Genomic DNA, 22781 nt, shown 5'->3' with positions numbered 1-22781 from the left:
CCAGAAACCACGACATGTGCATGCTTGAAATCCGCTGCTGCAAAAAGGAAAGGAAAGGACCAGAAAACAAGCCTTCTCTGCCTACGCCCCAAGACTATGGAACCTCCTCCCAGTCAGCATCAGATCGCCCCCACAATTCCGGAAATAACTCAAGACACACCTTTCCAAGGAATCTCTCCGCCTCAAAGCCTTGGCCATCACATTGCCCCTCGCACCACCTGACTCGCTAAACGCCGCCGGCCCCTCTCTGCCCCACCACAGCTGTGCCCCTCTCCTGTGCTCCCCCGAATCCCACGCCCGCTGTTTATTTGATCTGTAGTTACCTCCGCAAAGCGCTCCGTTGCTTCTGAAAGCCAGGTCTGCACTCAATAAATATCATAATAATGATTTTGTACCCTTTCGGCAAGTTTCAAGGTTTGGTCTTTCTCACAGCAAAGTGACCTCAGTACCCTGGCCTTGTAAAGAGGGAGTGGGAACCCCTTTTGGCCAGAGGAGGGAGGCCTAACGGGGAGCAATCCAAAGCCAGTCTTATCCCTGAGGACAGTATGTGTTGATATACAGACATTTTTTTTTTATAATATGCCTAATGCCATACCCGAGTTTGGTTTCTAAGCATGGATCCGGGATTCAAACCTGTTGGTCTGCGTGGTCTTGCTTCCAAGACCAGCGTGTTGCCCCTGTGCTATCCTCCGTTCACTGTAGCAGTAGGTCCCCAAACCCTGTCCCCCCCAACCTTTTGTGCCAACGAACTGTTTTGCAGTGCAAGTTAGGACCACACTAGGGTGAATTTGGGATTCTTTAGGACTGAATTGCATTTTGGCAAATCAAGTGGTACTGCATCTATAGAGTAGAATCTCTGGCAAGGTACCAAGTATTTCACAGAAAATGAGTCCTGCTCTAGCAATAAGCATTAATGCTATAAAGGGTCCAAAACATAGCAAGCAAGAAACCACGTTTTGCACTGAAAGGTCAGTATCTTAAATAGCAAACTCATGACATAGCAAGTATTGTATGTGATTAATACCTCCAACACAACCTGAAAGACACTACATTTCCCCAACACACATGCTGAATGTGTGTGGATGCAGAACATTTCTCCAATATACACAATGCATTTAAGATACAGCACCTCGGACGCAGATGCTGTCTTGACAATGTCATGACACTGAAACTGACACAGCACTTATGAAGAGGCAACATGGAAATAAAGTCTTCTAATTAACACATTACTGTGTACCAAAAGTAGTCCAGCAGCCCAGTGTCATGGTTTGAGCTGCGGCCAACTGATTCAAGAAGACATCTTAGGAAACTTAGACAGTGTGTCCATCAACAAACCAGATGTTTCCCAACTTTGATGACCACGGAAAATTGTACCTGCCCACAGGTTTGAAAAAAGGAAGCTGTACAGCAAACGAGTAACACAATCCAATGCCAATGGTGTCAAATAGCTTTAAAGACAGGGCGGCTGATGGTCCAAACTATAAGATTGATGTCAAGACTTAAACTACCAAAACTGAGAGGCAATGGGTGAAATTATATTGTTTTGTATATTGGTTGAACCCCAAAAGTGGACAGTGAAGCTCGCAGTGTTGTGGTTACACAAAAATGTTCAGTAACATCCTTATAACCAACAAGAGATTTAGTTACACATTAAAAGCTTCATTATTAAAGTAGGAATCTATATAGCTTTAAGGGTACATATTCATGGTTCCCCATGCTGCCACCTTACATACGGGAGGTTATAGGATTGGGGGAGTCATCAGGCACAATTGTAACCTATAAGAGACAGACCTTTCAAATCAAATATCACTTCACCCTTACACATGGACCATCAAACACAAGACTGTTGCCACCCAAGAGCGACAATGAGGTTGGACCAGTAACTTCCCATTTTCCCCTAATCCTGCACTCTACATTCTGCTTTTGCACAGTCACTTCTATTTTAGATGAATAGACCACACATGCCTTGCAATTCCCAGGACCCATCCCTGGCGTGTGACTTGGCAAACCCAGATTTATCCATGGAGGGGTTGTCTGGGGAAACTTAAGCACATTAAATCCAACCTGACTCTAAGCACATCTCAGTGCTTTTTCAGTTCACACCCCATGCTCTAGAACACCCTGCTTCTTGACCTTCGCAAACCCCAAGAGTTTTTTCCATTACGTAAGGCTTTAAAAACTCACCTGTTTTTAACCTAATCCTTCAAGTCCCACTCTCACCCTTGGCGCCTCGATACCTTATGGTCATTGCACACTCTACAAATACCAGATACAATACAATACAATAGAAGCCCATTACATCTTACTGTCAAGTAGCAGATCTACCAGCTGGCAAACACATCTAAAAGCAATTCGCATCGCGTTCATCAACCATACATTTCCTCTAATAAGAAAGTGGTCAAGCAACATGCTTCAACTGAAGACAAACATGCTGCCACTCATCTGGCTCCCTTTTCCTTACCTATCTCCATCTGTATGCTACATGCTCCCTCTTTCCCCAGACTTTCTCAAGTTGCCCCTCCTTTTCTGAACAAAAAAGACCAGGGTCTGGAATCCTATTCAAAAGGCACAATAGCCAATCAGACGAGCCACACTGCTGGGAAGGGGTGTAGAAAACATGCAAACAAATAAATTACATTATATGTGACCTAGCAATTTGAACTGGCCCGCCCCTTTTGGTGTAGGGTGAAGACAATGCCCCCCCCCTTTTTTTTGTTGCACAAACGGGATACACATTATAAAAAGCTTCCCAGAGAAATGGCAACTAGCCATGATCATTGCAAAGCCTCCATCCACTCGCTACCTTTTGGTTGGCTGAACATACTATAAGAGCTGCACGTCCATGCAGGTCATTTTTGAACAAGGTATGACGAATTTCAGGTTGCACAACGCCCATTCGCATGGAAAAAATGACAAAAAATGTGAATGACAAGATGCCTTTTTTGCTCTGCATGTTGCGAAGGAGTAAGTGTAGGACATTATATGGACTTTAGGGAAAATGCTGAAAACATGAAATTCCAGAAACAGGCCAATCGCGCAGGGGAGGGAACATGTAAACAAATTACCCTAACATCACTTATACAGTCACATATTACTTAAAGTGTAAAGTTGTGTGATACGGTGTCCCACTTTTGCTACTGCAATATAGTGTACTTATGATTAGTTACTTGCAATACTAATTTCAGTCATAGCCTATTGGAATTTAAGCTCACTGCTGGTATCTGATTTTGACCCAAAAGTGTCAAGTTGGAATATCGGCTGGATCAACTACCATTTATACTTTGATGGCTAATACATTTGGGTGAATTTATGGTCAAGAACATCCATTTACAGTACTAGGAATAGGCAAGCAAGTGGAAGTGCCATTGTGAGAAACCTGAGGGTATCCTCACTTCTACTCCCCTTGGATCCTTGCACAGGTGGCCAGGGAAAGGCCATCGCTCTTGGATCCTGACCCTGAGGGTGGAGAAGCGAGGCAGGATAACCTGGGTGGAGGGTCCTGGAGGATTGGGGATCCCTTGGACAAGACATGTTATCCCCTTTTTCCTACGGACGACACACCTAACTGTCCCCCAACCTTTGTGGGCTATTGTAAACCAGCTCCCCTCATTTTCCCACATGGGACAATTGACAGTACTGGGACGATGAAGAGACAACTAGGCATTATACACACCAGCATGCAGCTACACCATGGTACTGAGACGGGGAAGAAGGCCTGAGAGGAGTACCATTGTAACGACGAGGCATGTCTTACTAATAAGCCTAACTATGGTCAGGCAATTAAAAGAAAGGACTCACACCTGGAACCCCTTTACACAACACAGGTGTATAAAAGAGTTGTGTTCAGAGGTGGAAGGAGAGACGCTGATGGGAGCCGTGGTGAGCCGTTCTGCAGCCTGAGAAGCACGCAGGGGACTGGAGATGCCGAGGGTCCAGGCAAGTGGGACGTTGGAGCAGGAGCTCCATGGGGCAGAGGCAAGGAAAGGGAAGGAGGCCAGATGAGGGTCTGTTCTTCATCCCATCGAAGGGAGTGCTCATTATCCCACAGTGCTGCAAGAGCACTAGAGTGTCTATGGGGCGGAGAAAGAGCCTCTGGAAGGAAACCGCAAATTATGTGGCCAGCACGCCACACACAGAAAAGGACTTCAAAGTTAGCCGGTAAGTTTCCAAGGTAGAAAAACCTGGCGTTATTTTAACCGCGAGCCTTATGAAGTGAACTGCTATTGTTAAATGAAGCAAGAGACCTGTAAATTGTATCGGAGTGGTCACGTGGCGTTATAAAGCAACACGCATGTTTTCTTAATTCTCTGAACTCTTCATTCTTAAGCAATTAAAGTATTGTTGAAGTGGTGACGTACCTTGGAGAAAAGAAGGCACGTTATCGAAATTCTAAGGAAAGTGAAATATGTACTACATGTAACTATAACAAAAGGTCAAGGGCAAAGAAAGATGAATGAGGCAAAAACTAAAATCGGAGTGCATGAAACTCACACATTGTTTAAAATTGAACTGGATGAAAGTAAAACAAAGTTTGTGAGTTATTAAATTATTGAAAACTAATGTATATTGAATTCCAAACCATATTGGAAACCTAACATTGAAAGAGTCCAATGCATAGTGAATACCAAACTACAGGGAAATTTAACACTGAAGCAAACAAGTATACACTGAATACTGAAAATATTTGAGCAACGTAAGAGCTCATGGAACCTTAGACTGCAATTGAACACTATCAAATATATGCTGCACAACGAATGAAGTTAAACCTTGAAGTCAAATACATTAAAAGCCAACAATGAACTTTAATAAGTGAATGCAGTGTGGCAAGGCAACAGTTTGAAAAGGGGGGTGCGACACATGGTGGCAGAGCATCGAGAATGCCAAGGAGAAGCCAGAGAAACCCGACAGTACATCCTAAACTGAGAGGCCAATTCAAGGAATAGAGTAAAAGTGACTTGGAGCACAGGAGCAGGTTACAAGGAAGCTTTGCGAGACAGTCTCTCTTCCTAAATATCTGCCTTCTCGAGCTCTCCACTCTTCCTCCTCCAACTCTTTGAGGGTCAGTCGTTTTTCCAAGCAAAGAGTTGGGGTAGATCTCCTTCGGCTGTGGCCTCCCTCTGGAACAGCCTCTCTGAAACTTGAGCAGAACCATCTCCGGTTCCGGAAGCAACCCAAGACCTTTCTCTTTGCTTCTGCCTTCTCTCTTCCTCTCCCTTGCCTGTTCCATGCACTGGTCACCCTCTGAATTCGGTCCCAGGTCCCTGCCTTTCCAGCTGCAATCCTGCACTGCCTCTTGGCTCCCCTGCACTTATTTGCCACCAGCTGGCTGCACTCTTATTTTTCCTCCTTTGTCGCGCACTTTCCACCACCCCCTACCCTCAGCACTTCTTCCCACCCCCTTCCCTGCTCTTGCATGATCTGAATGACAGAAGGCCGAGTAAGATCGTTGTTTTGTCCTCCTTTTGTTTCTCCCTCCTTGTCTTGTCGCAGGTAGTAACATTTGCGTACAGGCGCGTTATAAACCATATCACATCACTGATGTCTTGGGAAAGGGAAACCTAAGACTTGAGGGACTACAAGTTGGGAATGGAGTCTCAAGACCCCTTTGTTTTGGATTTGTGTTACTTGATGCAGGGAACTCCAGGAATACTTCTGAACTATACTGCCTTGAACTGGAAAAAGGTCACCTTTAAGACTTGGGCAATGGGAGCTTGAGAGAAATCTGTGAGAACTTTAAACACTTAATTTTCCTACTCATTTGTTTGTTCTAGTTGCGAGGGTAAGGATAGGTTTTGGACACAGACGGATTATTAAATTGAACTGACTCAGAATGCCTTTAGTTTCATTCAAGTAGGAAAATTCTGCCCAATTTGTAGGGCAAGTTAGGCTTTTAACCATCCTGACATTTAAGTTAATACAAGCGTTTATTTTTTTTTAACTTTGAATAGGTTGCCTGTGTCCTCCTTAAGGGTGCCCTCACACCATATAAAAGACATGCTATTATTATGATGTGGTGCAAGACTTGAACTAGGAGCACAATCACGGGAAGGGGGCACTGGGGGAATTAGGCAGGAGACCCTGTTCCAAAATGTCACTCTGTTGTGAAAGGAAACAAAACCCTCTCCACTTTTGACTTTTCCAAGGGACTATGGACATTTAGAAGTGTCGACAGCGTGAGGGACTCTGCTGCAGGTTCAGTATGTACTTGCACAGTCTCACAGAACCCCATTAATGTACTTTTCGACATCCCCTTTAGTGACTGAGAATGACTGAGGCAGGGTTTGAAATTGCTGGGAGATATTTAGCTCCTGATTCTAAACTAGGAGAGCCTGGTTAGCTTAAAACCACCAGTTACCAGGAGCTAATTTTGGCTGCCCGGGCCAACTGGTGCCTTACTATCATGCAAGTTTGAGTGCTTTAGAATGTAGATAAAGAAGCATATCAATGACACATTTAATTATAATGGCTCATACACAATGGCTAAAAGTTGAAGTGGCCATCTCATGTGGAAGTCAGATTTGCAGTACATGGTGTACTCATCCCTGCTTCCCTGGCAGCAGGTAGCCCCTGCCTATTCGGTGATGGATGCTCTATGCCCAGGAGCTGGTTTTAGCTCCTGCTATCTGATTTTAATTTCGAACACTGTTGAGTCATTATTAAACTGCATGCTGATTTGAGACTTTATTGGATAAAGCAGAAACAACATTGTTCTCCAACATTTCTTAAATGAGAGCTATTTGTGATGGATATATAATTGGTCATTTATAAACACACTTAATACCCAGGGATCGAACCTTTGTTGCTCTGCATCATCTTGCTTCCGAGGCAAGTGCGTTGACCCTGAGATATCCTCCCGAGACAATGAAAATGATCATAAACTACTATCAAAGCTTATCCATGCACTGATCCCGTGTATAGGAATCGGACAGCTTTTTTAAAAAAAATATCAACCAATCTCAGTTAAAAGCCTGAAATGTTCGATGTAAATACATTCATGTTTTTTTGGAGCAACAGGGACAAATGTTCCACATTAACATTTGGTCAAAACAAATGTGCAATTTTCCACCACAAACGACATTAATACAATTTACTGAAAAGACTAAAGGGCAGAAACGATCATGCATTATGTTTGTGGAATTTAAGAAGAACGAATAAGTTTTACCACCATAAATTAAAAACAAGGAACCCCCACACATAACTGATATTGAAGAAGCAGCTTTCATTCCTGGCAAACTACATACCTGGAATCAAAAAATGGGGGTCGCTATAACACATATAGCTCTTGCCCTCCTGGCCCCGGATATGGAGGGTTACCCAATGCGCTTATCATCTATGGGAAACTCTGCCCCCCCTCCCCCTTTGCACTCCTTTTTTACCTTTGCCGAGTCGCTGCATGTTATGTTATGTGGTGAACATCGAGTGGACCCTTGGGATGTTAGAAACAGCCTGCAATTCATTTGTAGTTATGGCCGAGAAAGGGGGCTTCATGCGCTGGAGCCCAAATCAAGTGCCTCTCATCTTTTGCCGTTTCATTTTTGTCTTGCTCTGGCCCCGCCAGGTGGAAAGCAAGGGCTCCCAAACTATCTGTAGGATAGTGCAGAGTAAGAATATAGCAGGGCACTTACTTTCCAATGATTTTTCAAAACTGTACAGCTTTGCAGCACTGTTTATTATGTAAACTCCGTTAACTAGTGTGAAAGTTATTTTTCAGGGTAGGGATAAACTCGAGGTGTGGTGTTTGGTTTTATCAAACGGACCAAACATCGCCTTAACGTCCCTAGGTTTATGAGCCAGAGGGGGGGGACAAGCACTCTAAACGTTAACTGCATCTGTAGACCAAAAGTGATGCTTGTTCAACGCACAATCAAAGAAACGATCATTCGATTAAAACACTGTCTCCCCACTACAGTTTCAAAGCCTAATCCTTTCAAGGGCCTTTAACTGTCTACACACACCTAAAGAGGGAGCTTGAATACAGTTTATGAACTCTTGACGCCCAGTTACTTAAATAGGCCCCAGTTAAAAGCTGAAGCAACCACCTACAACCAGTGCTTTCAAAAGGACATTCTAGACAAATTGAGCGAGCAAGAGCAACACGTCTATATGTCTTTACATATACAAAATCAATCACTTGGTTTTTATCTAGGCGCCCCCCAGAGTGGCTTTTTCAAATAGCCTACAATGCCCGTAGGGGGTTTCAATAGAGCTCCCCCCTCCCCTATCAGTGGCACCAGCCTGAAAGCACGTTAAGTCTGCCAGAGAATCCTTTACAAACTATTCGACCGCTTTTTTTCCCCCAAGACTCCCGAGGCTTTTCAGCGTTCACAGCTTGAATGAGACTAAGCAAACAGTCCCCGCCCGTCACCTATTTCTTTTGTGTATATCACCTATTCACTGAGCGCGGCCCTTAATGATTGGCTGCAAAACTAACCTGAAGGCCGACGTATCATAAAACGGGATGCAACAGAATGCCCGGGCCTTACTAGATGAAACTAAATCCCCCAAGCAGCCCCACTGCGCTTCACTCCCAAGTCTTATTTTAGATGTTCCACTCTCCAATCCCCTTCATAGGAAGAGAAGCGTGTAAAACGGTATACACCACAAATTGCCTTTTTTTTGTTTAGGAATAGTTCCTAACTTTGAGGAAAATTACTTTAATGAGACACAAAGTTGTGGGAAAGTGTTGGGTGATACGTGGGTTTCTGGTGCAGGTATCAGTAAAGCCAACACAAGTTGTTTCTGAACGCAGAAAAAATAATAATAAAGTACACATCTTTTAGCCTAGATCAGGTTCTTGCGTCTTGCTATTGCGTGGCCTTGGTTCTTAGTAGGACTCCTTTGCGCTTCGGATATGACAAGGCAAAACAAGTCAACGACAGCAATGCCAAGAAACTAGCACCAATCATGTCAGGGGAGCTCATCATTGGTTTTACAGGTGTTCCAAGCAACGTGTGTAAGACATAGCAACAGAGGGATGCAAAATCGAAGTAAAAATAGGGGGTCAAGGGGGGCTTCCGATTTTCATCATTAGTGGCACCCAAGCACTGGTTGGCAGCAGAAATGGTGGTCTCTATTTCATTAGCATCCTCCACCCCACTGAAAGAATGGCTGCCAATGGTGAAGGCATACCTTCTTGCAGACAAGTCAAAAGCTGTTGTGAGAGAAATGTTTATGCAACACAATGTTTGCTTAGCGGGCCACAGATGCATGCCCTTAGTCATCAGGGTGGATCTGATTATTTGCATGCCTCCACAACTTTTATGCCTTCAGGGTCTAAAGACATCGACAGGAGCTGCTTGGCTGGAAGGCTAATGTGGCCTTTGTTCTTCGCGAATTTCTATGATGTATTATCTCTCTTCTGTGCATTAATACAATAACTAAGAAAAGACTTGCTACCTATAAATAACCCATCATATTATTATTACCCATTACACACATTTTAGATATCCTCCATCTTCATCCAGATAAAGTTCCCACTCCTCCATCTCTAAAGTGCCTCCCCACTTATACAAAGCAGACATGTGAACATCTAGTAAGAGAAAGGACACAACTTGCCCTTGTGCGACAACATATTTAATACAGGATAAAAGCATTTACGGTTTATGGAGGACTTCTATTTGCTATATATGTTGCTGGACTATCACACCTACATCTACAATGGAGGTGCATAAACCTAGCTGAAACACCTTTACCTCCGCATCTATTATCTACAAAGCCATATCTCAATTAGTCAACCTTCATAACAGATCATGTCGCAGGATCACTTATTTTGGAAATCACCTGCTCCCACAGAATGGAATACAGTGCCCAGAACCCCATCTGGCACAGAAAATGTACCCATCTCAAATGCAATGTGTATTGAAGTCTATGGAAAATCCAATGCGTGCAAGGCTCACTCAGAAACTGCATGCATGCAGAACCCCTATACAAAATGGGTGTGCTGGACCCTATTCAAAATACCACGTTTGCTGGATCCTTTCCAAAAGCCCCATCTCTTTCAGAACGGGGCTTGACCATGTGCAGGGAACCTCAATCCTAATTCCACTGGTCTAAGACCCTGTCAGAAATCCCCTCCCACCAGTGAATTAGCCTGTTTGCACTCATAGCTGAGGGGATGGTGAGGGTGCCCTTAGTATGAACAGGTCCAAGTGGCCACTGACTTTGCCGTGGGTGACAGGAAGGCTATTAGTTTAGACACAAAACAGCTGCAGCTTTCCTATCCCAGGCTATTAACTCATCCTCACATCACCAACAGCTGCTAAGGGATGCCAAGCAGGTTTTTTTTATTTGAAAAAGGAACCAGCATATAACAAGAAACAAACACAAAAGGAAAGCAACAGTAAATGCAACTTCAATCATTTTGCACCTTAGCACTAGCAGAGAAATTGCTCCACGGACATGGCAGCCACGAGAGTGGATCTCCCTCTCCTCAGATTGCTCTCCAGCGCTCTGTGCATCAAGTCCACCAGGGTTTCCCTGCAACATACAGGAGCCACAGCTCCACTCGAAGATGGCCGCCTCTACCGACCTGACCACACTGCAGCAGTAAGGGCCTTCCCACAGAGCTCCCGATTGGCCCTGCTCCCATCCAACTGCCATCTCCAGCCCAAGCTGGCCTCCTCACAAGGCCTTCCCCTAAGGTATTTGCCTGTCCAGGAATGGACAACCCCATCCAGAGCCCTACCCACAGGTATGCCTCCGCCAAGCCTATGTTGCCTCCCCCTACCTGCTTCTTGCCTAAACTCCTACCTGCACATCTTTCGGTATCCGCTACTACATTCCTCCCTCCACATCTATGCCATTCCCCCAATCCCCGTCCCCACCATGTTCTACACAAAGCCACTGCTACCTCTCACCCTCCCATTAAAAGTGAAGCTGCTCAACGCTCATGCCTATGCAGGACCCGACTGAGCCAGCTAGCAACCCGCACGCACTCCCAATCTCCTCCCTTCTCCCAACCTCTCTCAGAAGCGCCCACCTTTGCGCTCGCACCACCGCTCGCTCACCTAGCACTCACCTTTGAGGCTACTCCGACCATCACAGCAGACACTGCACAACACACACCACCCACCCACTCACTCACTCTGCATCCCAGACCTTCCACACAAGCTGTGCCCCGAACAATTCTGCCACTACTACCACCCTGCTAAACTGTGCCTTCATTAATGTAGATCAGTTGTAACAAACGCCCCCGACACACATGACCTCTTCACATCACACAACCTAGATATCCTAGCCATCACGGAAACCTGGCTTCATACAGCTGCCGCTCTTGCCCTACCCATAGCTATTCCCCCTGGCTATTCCATACTTCTTAGTGATTGCCTTGCCAGCAGAGGTGGTGGTGTAGCCCTCATCCACAAAGACGACATTCCCTACAGATCACTTACTTACAACCTTCCACCAAACTCGCTTTCTCTCCCACAGCCACCATCTTCTTCCACATACTTTACCGCTAACCAGGACCCATCCTTTCTTTTGAGGACATATCACAACTTCTTTCCTCCAACTTGAAACCTAATCTTAACCTAGGTTTTAATGACCCTGCTGACAAGGACGGCCTGTCCCTAGCTAACGCCCTCACCACCTTTGGTGGCATGTAGCACCTACTTACACCCATCCACTCCCTTGGTCGCACACTTCACTGGCTAGTCGACATTAATTGCCATACATCCATTACTTTCAACACACCCTGCCCCTGGTATGGCCACCATATCATCTTCTTCTGCAAACCCACCAATATCTAACACTTGCATTGTGCTGCCAACCACACTATTATGCTGCACTTGCAAACTTGCTAAAGACCACCTCCTCCCTTCTTTACCTCTGACACCTCACAACCTCACCTGCACACTACTGACCCTGCTTGTTTCCCATTACAACACTACTGTTACCCATGCTTTAGATATGTTAGACCCACTCAAACAATGCAAGTGCCAACCCGAAGCCCACAAAAAACTCTGGTTTCATCCCAGAGAAAAATTCCATTCTTTCTAAAAAAAAAAAAAAAAACAAGCCATTGAAACTGTATGGAGAAAAAAAAAACTTCTGATGCAAACAGCGCACTCTACTCCTCGATCTCCAAAGATTACAAATCAGCCATTCATGAATCCAAAGCCTCCATCTATAACGATAGGATCTCCAAAGCCAAGTCTGATGCGTGTGAGCTATTTGCCATTTTACGAGAACTTGAAACCCCCTCCGCCTCACCAATCAACTTCTCCAAAGATGACGCCTGGTGAGGCAAAGTACAAAATGCCTCATGGACAAAATCTCCTCGCTCCAAGCCCAAATTCTGAACAAACAAGCCACCTTGCAAGCCAATGACTCCCAAACTGCCCTTCCTCAACACACCACCCCCCATTACTGAATCAGGAATATCCCTTCTCATTAAAAGCCTAAAACCCTCCTGCTGCAAAGATAATATCTGCCCTGCTCCCTTATCAAAGATTGCGAGAAAGCCCTAGTACCCATCATCACCTCCATCATAAATACGTCCTTTACATCCGGATCTGTTCTTACTTGCCTCAAGGAAGCATGCATCTCTCCCCTTCTTAAAAAGCCTTCTCTCAACCCAGCCACCCCCACCAACGACCGCCCCATCACCACAGCCCCATCCCTTATGTCCAAATCCAGCATTATCTGGAGAAACACAACATTCTCAGGCCTTGCCAATCTGGCTTCGGCACTGAATCCGCCCTGCTAGACTTAAAAGTATCAACTAGATGACAGTGACACAGATAAATATGCATTATTCCTCCCACTTGACCTCTCAGCAGCCTTCTATCTCATCAACCATCACACTCTGTGTCATCACCTCTCCCCTGGCGCCATGTTTTCGCCGGAGTCAATCAAATGGATTGTGTGGTTTCTCGCAGTGAGAACTGTTTGAGTCTTCGTCAACAACTACTCTGCCGCTCCTTCCATCTCCCGTGGTGTTCCCCAAGACTCCTGTGTATCCCCAACGCTTTACTAAAACCCTCTTTGACCACCTAGACTCCCTTAGCATCACCTATACAAACTATGCTGATGTCACACAAAGGCTCACCCCACTCACCAGTAACAATCTCCATGACACCACCACCCTCACCGGCATCTAAGACACCATCCTCACTGGCCAATCGCGACCCTGCCTATCAATCTTTCAAAATTAACAAATTCACTATCTCTGTATCTTCAGCTGTCTTAACCCTCAAGTCTCATGTCCAATTCACACCAGATTGGAACAAGAATGTAGGGAAGAAAGTGGCTCTGTCCCCAATTATATATTGTGTATAGCATTTGTTCAGTGGCTTGCATATGGTACATTTCTAACCAACAATATGCATCTGAAATCCTGGATTAAAATCAAACGCTACTAGGAGGAGGTGAATGGAAGTTGAGGGAAACTGATTGGAAATATGGCAGGGATATGGATCCCTTGCACCCTCCTTCTGGCTCCACTGGTTGACGTGGGTAGCCTAGAAGTGGGAGGGAGTCAGTGTTTTGTGGGCTTGAGGGAAGGGCGGTGGCGGCAACCGGTGGCATTAAATAGCCACCTGTTACAGAGCCTCCTTTTTTCTTCTGTTGCTCAGGTGCTAGGCCACGCAATTGAGGCACAGCCCCACAGAGGGAATCGCCAAGCAGCAAGAGTTTTTCGTGCCCACTCACCCCCGTTTTAGGATAGTGGGGAGGACGGGCAAAAGGTGGACTGTTCGGATGGATATTTACACCTAGGAGTGGCCAAGGTGCCTGGGGTCTAACGGTGAAACAGTCAAACCGGTGCTCACCAGAGGGAACTGGGATTAGGAGGCGGTCGGTGCAGCTCCTGGGCTCTGGCCCCCTGGTATCGCTCCCAGGGGCATGTCAGGCCTGGACTCCGGCCACGCACTCAGCGGCTACTGATTTACGTTTCCTTCATTCAAATGATTGTTAATATTAAATGTTCTATTCTTGTTGCACTGAATAAAAGAGGCCTAAACTTTTCCAAAACCTCTGTTACGTTATGTTACTTGGCATTTATATAGCGCTTTATGTATCATTGGTATGATCTCAAAGCGCTGGTAGGTTGAACGCCCATGGGAACTGTAGTTCAAGTCAGGAGAGAGAGAGAGAGAGTGTGGTATGGTGCTTGGGTGCACGGGTTACGAGTGCAGCTGGTGTGGTTGTTGGATGATAGCTGCTTTCTAGCGATAGGTGTGGTGCTGATGAAATCAGTTGAATGTGTTCAGTCTGGTGGGTGGACACCTAGACTGGGTTCTGGCTGAGTTAGGCCTGAGGAACGCCGGATGCTGGTCAGGGCCATAAATGAGGAAGTCGTTTTCCCCCTTTTGTGAGTGCATCAAACATGCAGACACTCCAGACCTAACAAAATTGGGGTTAATGTGGCAGAGTTTTCGATAGAAGGGTGGGTGCACCACCCTGCATAGGGGCCTTAGGCAGATCACCGAGTATCAGATGGTGGGAATGCCACAAGTCGTGTCAATGGAATGTGCAATGGATACCAACTCATATATTCTCAGGGATGCTAAAACAAACACCCTGCCCCATTCAATCCAAAAGATTAATTCGGATCTATAACTAAACATAAAATACTTCCAATAATATGGCACCCGTTTTAACACAATTGTGCTTAGCCTCGCGAATCCATACTGCATAAGTGTTGAACATTTATATATTCTGGAAAGAACTATACATTCACTGAAATGGTTCATCTTTCATACCGTTACTTGTTAAAAGAGTTGATAAAAGGGTTCAACATGTAATTTCTTTTTAAATTTCTCATTATTATTAAACTCAGAATTCAAAAATGTGTAATCACAGCCTTTACTGTAAATGTAAACCCAATTTTAAAACAATGCACCAACAACGCTATAAAATCGTGCCGGGTGCCACAAAAGTCATTTTAGAGTTGGTGTCTCAATAATAGAATAGTTATAACTTTAGCAATGAATGGGTCACGGAGGGACAGCAACAGGTACCAATGATGTCTGCCTTCGTGTACCTGCAGAAGTAGATGCAAAATGTTCCACAGCTGCCATCTAATAAGTCATATCAGCACCTTAGAGCAGAACGGGATCTTCATAATCCACGGTTATCGAAAATGGCCCTCAAATTCACCATGTATGCAAAATAAATGAAATACACATTTTAAAAATCACCTGGCTAAACAATCTCCATCCTTGGCAAAAATGTAAATCAAAAACCTGATATGCAAAATACACCCACAAAACACCCACTTACACAGTGCGGTATAATGAACTCCTGTATCCCTCCTCTCAGGAAAAAAACCGGCAAAGAATTCAGCGCCACAAACAAAGGAAGTGGCTTTAAGTGGATTAATTTTAGCACAGCAGAAATATTAAAACGACAAGCCTTTAATATTGTAAGCATACATTATCAAACATTTGGATCCAATAACTATCAATGAGCCCAAGTTTTAAATTTGAACCATGGCAACATAAACGTAAATTAAAGACAAAAGGTCAAAACACGCAGAGTGGAATGCTGTATCACTAGTATGGTGCGCCCAGAAGAGCTGCTGTGGAAACACGACTAACTGGCTGAAAGATGGATGTGTGCTGCTGTACACCTTTCAAAACACTGAATGGAAAAATACAACCATCAACAAAGATGGCCATCCCATTCAGATAATGGTACACAAAAGCACAAGGACCCATCTTGTAAAACGGATGGGAGAACTGATGACAATCTTGGAAACGAGCTTAGCTAAGAATCCCAATACCACTGCCAGGCAGATACTTAAAGTAAGGAGTACCACCTGCCCCACTAGCAGGGCTAACCATTTGCAAAAGCTGTGCCTTTAGTGGCACTGCTTGGAAGAACCATCACTTAGTGCCATTACTCCTAGAGAAACCATAGTCCCATAGTGAGGCCGAGACTGACAAAGTGACAACCGTAGCGCAAGGACGAGCCGGCAGGAACAAAACTGGTGGGAACTCTACCTCCTGCTTGTAGCCTACAAGAGCATGGGTAGAAAGACACTACCAGAGTGGAGGTTATCCCAAACAAACATAGCCATGTAGCATTGACTCTGTATGTTTAGGCACGTGATTGAATGAGCTTTGGGACACATCTGGAAAACATAAATGCAGAATTGGTCAAATATGATAGTTTGCAGCTCATGTGGAAGTTAGATTTTTAGCAAGTTTTGTACCAGCTGACAGTTCCCTAGAAGTAGTGCTTAATTGCTCAATTTGTAAATAAGTGCCAGGGCCCAAGTTATTTGTAGCATCCCACGGACGGGAGCTCCTGCCCACTGTTGCCACTACCCAGGGCTGCTCCCTATATGGACATCATATGTGTGGTTAAAGCTGCGACTCCAGCCGGCTTATTGAGGGGGATGGATGCACTGACTATGGCAGATGTGCGATTTTGAAATATCCAATCAATCGTGTCTTGATAGGAGACACATGGTTAATTGCTTCTTTAAAACACAGCCATCGTTAAATTTTGCTCTGGATCTATAGGTGGCAAGTGGAGAACATGTTGAGCTCAATCCACGGGAAAAAGAGCAAACATGCTTGCCCCCTATGGTAAATTGATGGACAAGTACAGGCAAAATCATTATTCAACCGATGAACTTCTGTCAAACACTCAAGCAAGATCATCTTAAATAGGTTAAACTCAGGACAGGGACTCCTTCAGCAATGGCCTAATCCTGGCTTTGTCCCTGAAATGGTGCTGCTGGCTGGTGACTGCCCTGTTTTTGTCAATCCACCCTGCCATGGATTGCTTTGTATTATTACAGTAGCAGAGCTGCACCAATGTTATGCAGGATGAGTGGCGCAGTGTGCAGGCATGGTCAGCATGAGCACCCAGCATTATTGTCCCCTTCCAAATCGTTATTTATGAAAATGTATAACTAGCACTGCAATGTGAGAGTGGGTCATGCAGTTTAAAAACAACAATGAGCTGACCCAGGATGCGGAAACACATGGCGAGTGCAATGTTGTTGTGTGACTGACTGACTTAATACATTTGACAAAACAAAACATTACAATCAAACTGAGTCTGAGACAATAAGTGCTGGAGCTCAGAAATAAGTGACAGGGTAAAGCCCTGTCAAACACCCCCACGAATTAAGCATTGCCTGATGCACAAAGCTCCTTTGTAACTCCTGTATATCACATGTTTATTTCAAGCAACAATCTAGTGCCACTGCCAGGTTGAAATGTATAAGATTGGCTATTAGTATCAACGACAGGTGTAACCCAAGATAAAGTGTCTACCCTAATACCATTGCCAGGCCGCAATTTATGGGATGATGCCACAAGACTCACGGACAATAAGAGTCTGCGATAACGTCCAGGAACTAGTACCACTGTATGGCAAATTCAACAAAAGTAGTGACATCCCTAGTACCACCACTTGGTCCAGCAGACAGTAAAGTTACAACCCAACTAGCATGGCGTGGCTGTGTTTTTGGAGAAGCGCTAACCATAGAACCAGTGCCAACCCAAGCAAGGCAAAGTGACAACCATGGCACTGCAGCCAAATCGATCCTTATAGAAAGTAAATACACTTACACTAGGCCCAGGATGGACATTATGTAATGCAAAGCCACATATAGTACTGCCATGCAGATGGACCTCATTGAAAGTGATGCTCCTTGTACAACAGAACCATATGGAAATTTAAATGTCCAAGTACCACTGTGGACCGAAGTCTGAACAAAGCAAAAGCAGTAGCCCGAGTATCTGTTTGTGTTCAATTTATGGAAAGTGTTGCTAGAGCCACCAACAGCATGAATCATATTAAAAAAGTGGTGCTCCATTGACACTACCAAACTGTACCTGAGGTATAAATGATGCCCCTGGTACCATCCTACACTGTACCATGGCAAGGTGGAAGCTTAGGAAATAGTATTCACCTAGTAATACTGCCAGGGAAAGATGTCTCAGTGTATACCCAGGCCCAGACCTGGGGAGGGGTGGTGGTATGCCACCCCCCGCCATTCCCCCATACCACTACCAGCCTGGCGTAAGTAAAGCACAAATGAAAAAAGTCGATCTGATTATATAAAACAATTAGTCTGTCTTGCAGCACCAGTCTAAAGAATGTGCTAGAAGGCAAGAAAGGACTTTTAAGACAATCTTCTTTCCCACATCTGATCTAATTAATATAAACGGATGTAACCCCACATTAATTGGTCACAACTTTATTTCACCTACAATAATTGTAGCACTGTTCATAACGTTTCCTTCCCATTGCCTATCTCGCCTCATAGACATCACAACCCAGGTGGGCATAAAGACCTTCAAGTAGCCTGGCACCAAAGCAATTCGCGTCCCCTTCGGCAAAGCCTGTCATTTGTAGGCAGCATCACTCGAAAAAAGAAACTACAAAAACACCAGAATCTAAAGTGATGCTGGTTGTAACGACAGAAATGTCCGATTGTGCCCTTTCTTCAGACAAACGTAGGGCTCCTTCGGTACACACAAACGCGACAGCTTGGTGTGCAGACACGCATCTAACGCAGCCCCATCTTGTGCTGTGACGGTTGAGGCCTATTTCGGGCTGCTTCTAGTGGCACTGGAGGTGTTTCTCGTGCCCTGCTTGCGCCGGGGCGGCCTTCAGAGGCCGCGGTACGGTTTCGCAGTGGAATGTGAACTGCTCATCCGGATCTGAACTCTCCTATCTCTATCCTCCCCAACGAGGACGGAGCCGCCGCGAACAGGACTGTTCTGCTGAGTACGGAGTAAGGAGAGAGAAAAAAAACACTTCTCTCCTCCTCCTCTTTTACAGCTCATCCAGGATGATACGTAGCACAGAAAAGGTGAGGGAGGTACGGGGAGGGGGGTTAAAATGTTGATGGGGGTTGCGTGCTCATGCTCGGCTATGGCATCATCTCGTGCCAACGCTCTTCGTCTTATTGCCCAAACCTTGTGGGAGTGTGGCTAGAATATTTACACACGAATATAATTATCTTTTTTCAAAACCGAATTATATTTATTTTCAAACACTGAATGTTAGTTATTTAAAAAAAAGTGATCGTACGCGCCCCACCTCCCAAGGATTCTGACCGTCCGACTGTCACACGCGTAGCTCTACTGTATTCAGAACCGACACCCCTTTTTTTTCCAACCCGCAAGTTTAAAGTTATCCAGAAGCCCGTACCTCAGTAAACACACTGCGCTTGTGTCTGGGCCTGCACAACCATCTCCGGGAGAATCCAACACCCAATAAGCTAACGTCCTCCTGCACAGCGCACCCATTTCAGGGCAGTGCGCACTGATCCGGCTGCTCTCCATCACACTCCCTCTGGCCCCCTCCCCCACTGCGCGGCCCGCAGCCGCCGCCTCCTCCTCCTCCTCCTCACCTGTTGCTCCTCGTTATCCCGTGATGGCACCGGAAACCGGGCCCGAAGCCGCAGCGATGCAGCCGCAGCATGCAAACTTTAACAAGGAGAAAAGTTGCAGCGGCCGGGTCCTCCTCTCCCTCCCCCGGAGCACCGCCGAGGGGAGAAAACTGCTGCTGGTCTGACTGAGGGAGCAGCAAACTCTTCCCGGGCCGCCTCTTAGCAACCATGAAGGTCGCAGTCTCCTAAGAGACGAGTCCGGGCTGGCCCTGCCGCATCCACACCAAGGTGCACAGGAGGGGCGGGGGCTAGGCAACATCGGCAGGGCCCCCACTCCCAAAACAACCACACCCCGCACTCTGAAAGGGGGACGGCGGCAAAAGTTAATGACCCCCCTCCCCACCACCACACCCCAAAACAAACAAAAAAAACACACGGTGAAAAGCGGATGGAAAACGTGTCGGTGTGGGAGGGGTGAATGTGCTCGCTGGTCCAGCTCAGCCCACCTTCCCCTGCCCCCCTCTCGGCGCTCTGATGCTGCTGGCAGCAGTCTCTCTAGCCTCCTTCCTGTACTCGTGACGGTGCCTTCAGCCCTTGTGCTCCTTCCTATGTGATCCAGCATTCGCGGTGCATGGGGAGGAAAAACACCCATGGCTCCTTCCTCATCCCTTGCGATTGCTTTCTTATTTAGTTGAGAACTTTTCAGAGGGTGAGGTGAGGGGGGGGGGGGGGGCTGAAAGGAACGCGTTTAGAAGAAAAAGTTAACCCCCCACTTCGTCAGCACATCCTCCACCAAAACTGTATCACGTCGCCAAAGAGACAAATAGCGGATGTTGGCTTTTAGCAGAAGAAAAACGTCTTTTGCAGGCAACCAACATTTAAAAAAAGGTCGCCTGGGACATGAAACACGCAGCCCCATTTCCCCATCGCGACAGCTTGCACTCGTGTCATACCTATAACTTTATAAACAAAATGCAATTTAAAATAAAATAGTGTTGTGATGATAGGTGGATCGGAGAGGAATCTCCCAACACAGAACTCTTCCCCACCCCCTACGTACACACACCACAATCACACCCCCGCCCTCCTTTTCCAGCGAAAGAAGTGTATCAAAGTGCAAATGAGGCGCATACGCGGATGCTGCCGTTTGGAAGAAGGAACCAGTTTTCACGCAGACAAACGGAATGCAAAGGGAGCCAAATTCACCCCACCCGAGCAACATCGCTCCTAGGAGTGTCATGCTGTAACTTTGCAAAAAAAAAAAAAAAAACGCACGCAGAAAATGATGGTGGTTGGGAGACAGAGATCATGTGCCCCCCTCCTCCCTCACCAGTATCAAAGTGCAAAGGAAAAAAACAACTCGGATGCTGCAAGTTAAAGCGGCAAAACAAAAAATGACCTGGGATAAAAAACATAGTATATTTTTTTTTAATGTTTCACGGATGCTACTCCCCCACCCGTCAAGATGAGATAAAAAAAAGAAAAAGTATCCACAACTAAACGAACACCTGAGGAAGAGGCACGCACTGCGAGAGAAAGCGAAATCCATCGACAGGCAGGTCAGTAAAGAAGGGCGGAAAAGCCCAGGTTGCCTTACCTTGAAGGCGACGTGTTCATCCCAAGTTCCCAGCCCTGAAGTTTTCTCCTGCGGCGGCAACAGGTTGGATGGCTCCCCGGCCCCTCGGCCGCCTCCTTTCCGAAATGTTGTTCTGATGCTGCCGTGGAGAGGGGGGGTCCTGGTTAAAAATAAACCCTCCCGGCGGCAGCACTCCTCCTCCTCCCCGGAGCAGCAGCAGGAGGAGATGATCTGGCCGGATTCCTGAGCTCAGACGGTTTAATATGGATGAGCATCAGGGTCCTGCTGCAAGGCAAAAAAAACTGCTCCTGGTGCTGCTGCTGCTGCTGGGCTGGGCCTTTTTTGCTGGGAGCTGGTTGGTTTAGAAAGAGACTTTAACAAGGAAGCGAAAGGAGAGAAGAATGGGAGGGGAGCGAGGGGGAGGAGGGGACGGGGTGGGTGGGGAGGAGAGCAGCAACAGGGAGGTTGCAAACATATATACATATATATATACACACAAACGCATCATCGTCTGCATGAACACTGCACTGGCAACTTCAGCAAACTTTCACCCAAGTGTGTTGTTAAACCTTTTTTTGTGCAAACTACCAAAAGACATTAACGAACTCCTTTAAACTTCTTTCCCCATCTGTGCAAAAAGTTTCCTTGGTGCCCGGGGAGGATGGCGTGTGCACATCAGCTGCAGCGCCGGGAGACATGTCAGCAGAAGCCTGCGATGGGAATGTGTGCTTAGATTACCGGATGCCAGGGACTGCAAGGGCAGCCGGGCCTTACTCACTGGCGAGCCCCACATCGCCCCCGGTGCTGCTCAGTACATAGTGTGCTGTGCTATCTCCGTGGAAGAAGCACGGCCGAAGGTTGAGGCCCTCGCATTGTTGCAAACCGACCAGGCAGGCCTCTCTGAGCTTCCTCCTGCACAGGCTGCCCCCTATGGACTGCAACAGTTAGGACAGCACTAGCCAAGTATCTCTCAATGCTTACTGAATAGTTATCTAATTTTCACCAATCTTTCCACATCCACGCACACTCTTCATATCCAACGGCGCCACTCCTTGAATAGACGAAACTCACGCAAGTTCTCATTTTTTTCTTTCATCACCTAAATGCACCCCTCACGGGCCTCGTCCAAGTCGATGGACAAAACAAATGTTCTACCTTCTGATACAAACGTTTTTGCGATTCTCCAATGTTGGCATGCTTTCTTTTGCAAAGCATATGTTTTTCTGTTTTATAAATTAATTTCACTTACATCTTTGTCGGGTGGCGTTTTTAATTTCAATCTTTTTATTAATGAGTTCCAACAAACCAGAAATCCAACAGAAAAATACAAAGAACAATTATAGGGTGCTCAGTTGCAAAATAATCACATTCTAACAAAACTATTACTTGGCGGGTGCGCCCCTAACCCGCACACGCATTCACACACGGGTACTGTAAGCAGACACAGGACAGTCCTTCTGGGATCGCATTTATTCATACACGCATGCGCGAGCCTCGTAGCGGCTCGCACATGCCTACAACTATTGCTTACTAGCAACATCCCTCCTTTTTCCAAACAAGAAACACAACTAAACAGTAACCATACAGTAACCCAACGTGAGTTAGTGTGAACAGTTCTCTGTCCCCTAGGAGACCGGGTCCATGATATAATCTTGGAACCTCGTCGGGCATTGGCGCCCCACCCTACTCGGGTACCTTCTGTCATCTTCTCGGGGTGGCCCAGTCGCTTCCGGGGTAGCCGGGGCTCCATCTTCCTCAGGTGCCATTGTCAAGCGGGCCCCTTCTGTTGGCACCTACACCTGGGCCATCGGTGTCACTTCCGGCAGGCTGGTCTCTATCCTTTTTGAAGTAGGACACATTCCTCGTGATAGTACCTCTCTCGTTGGCCACCGTGACCATAGACCC

The 22781-nt window shown here is 46.1% G+C and overlaps 1 protein-coding gene across 6 annotated transcripts in view; it reads right to left on the bottom strand.

Annotated features, from left to right (window-relative positions):
• Positions 1-21198, bottom strand: part of RREB1 (ras responsive element binding protein 1) — a 245438-nt gene extending 224240 nt beyond the window's left edge. For 2 of the 6 annotated variants that reach the window (XM_069613466.1, XM_069613470.1), the window contains exon 1: positions 20898-21196. The gene's annotated coding sequence lies outside the window, so the exon portion shown is untranslated. Of the gene's footprint in view, positions 1-19119; positions 19226-19321; positions 19785-20897 lie in introns of those variants that run through there. The other 4 variants (XM_069613471.1, XM_069613472.1, XM_069613468.1 and 1 more) reach the window with 4 other exon arrangements.
• Between the last annotated feature and the right edge of the window lie 1583 nt (positions 21199-22781).

This window comes from Ambystoma mexicanum, chromosome 5p, assembly GCF_040938575.1.
Source record: "Ambystoma mexicanum isolate Mex_15411 chromosome 5p, UKY_AmexF1_1, whole genome shotgun sequence".
Classification (NCBI taxonomy): domain Eukaryota; kingdom Metazoa; phylum Chordata; class Amphibia; order Caudata; family Ambystomatidae; genus Ambystoma; species Ambystoma mexicanum.
The sequence above is the reverse complement of the archived record's forward strand: the minus strand, read 5'-3'. Positions and strand labels throughout refer to the sequence as shown.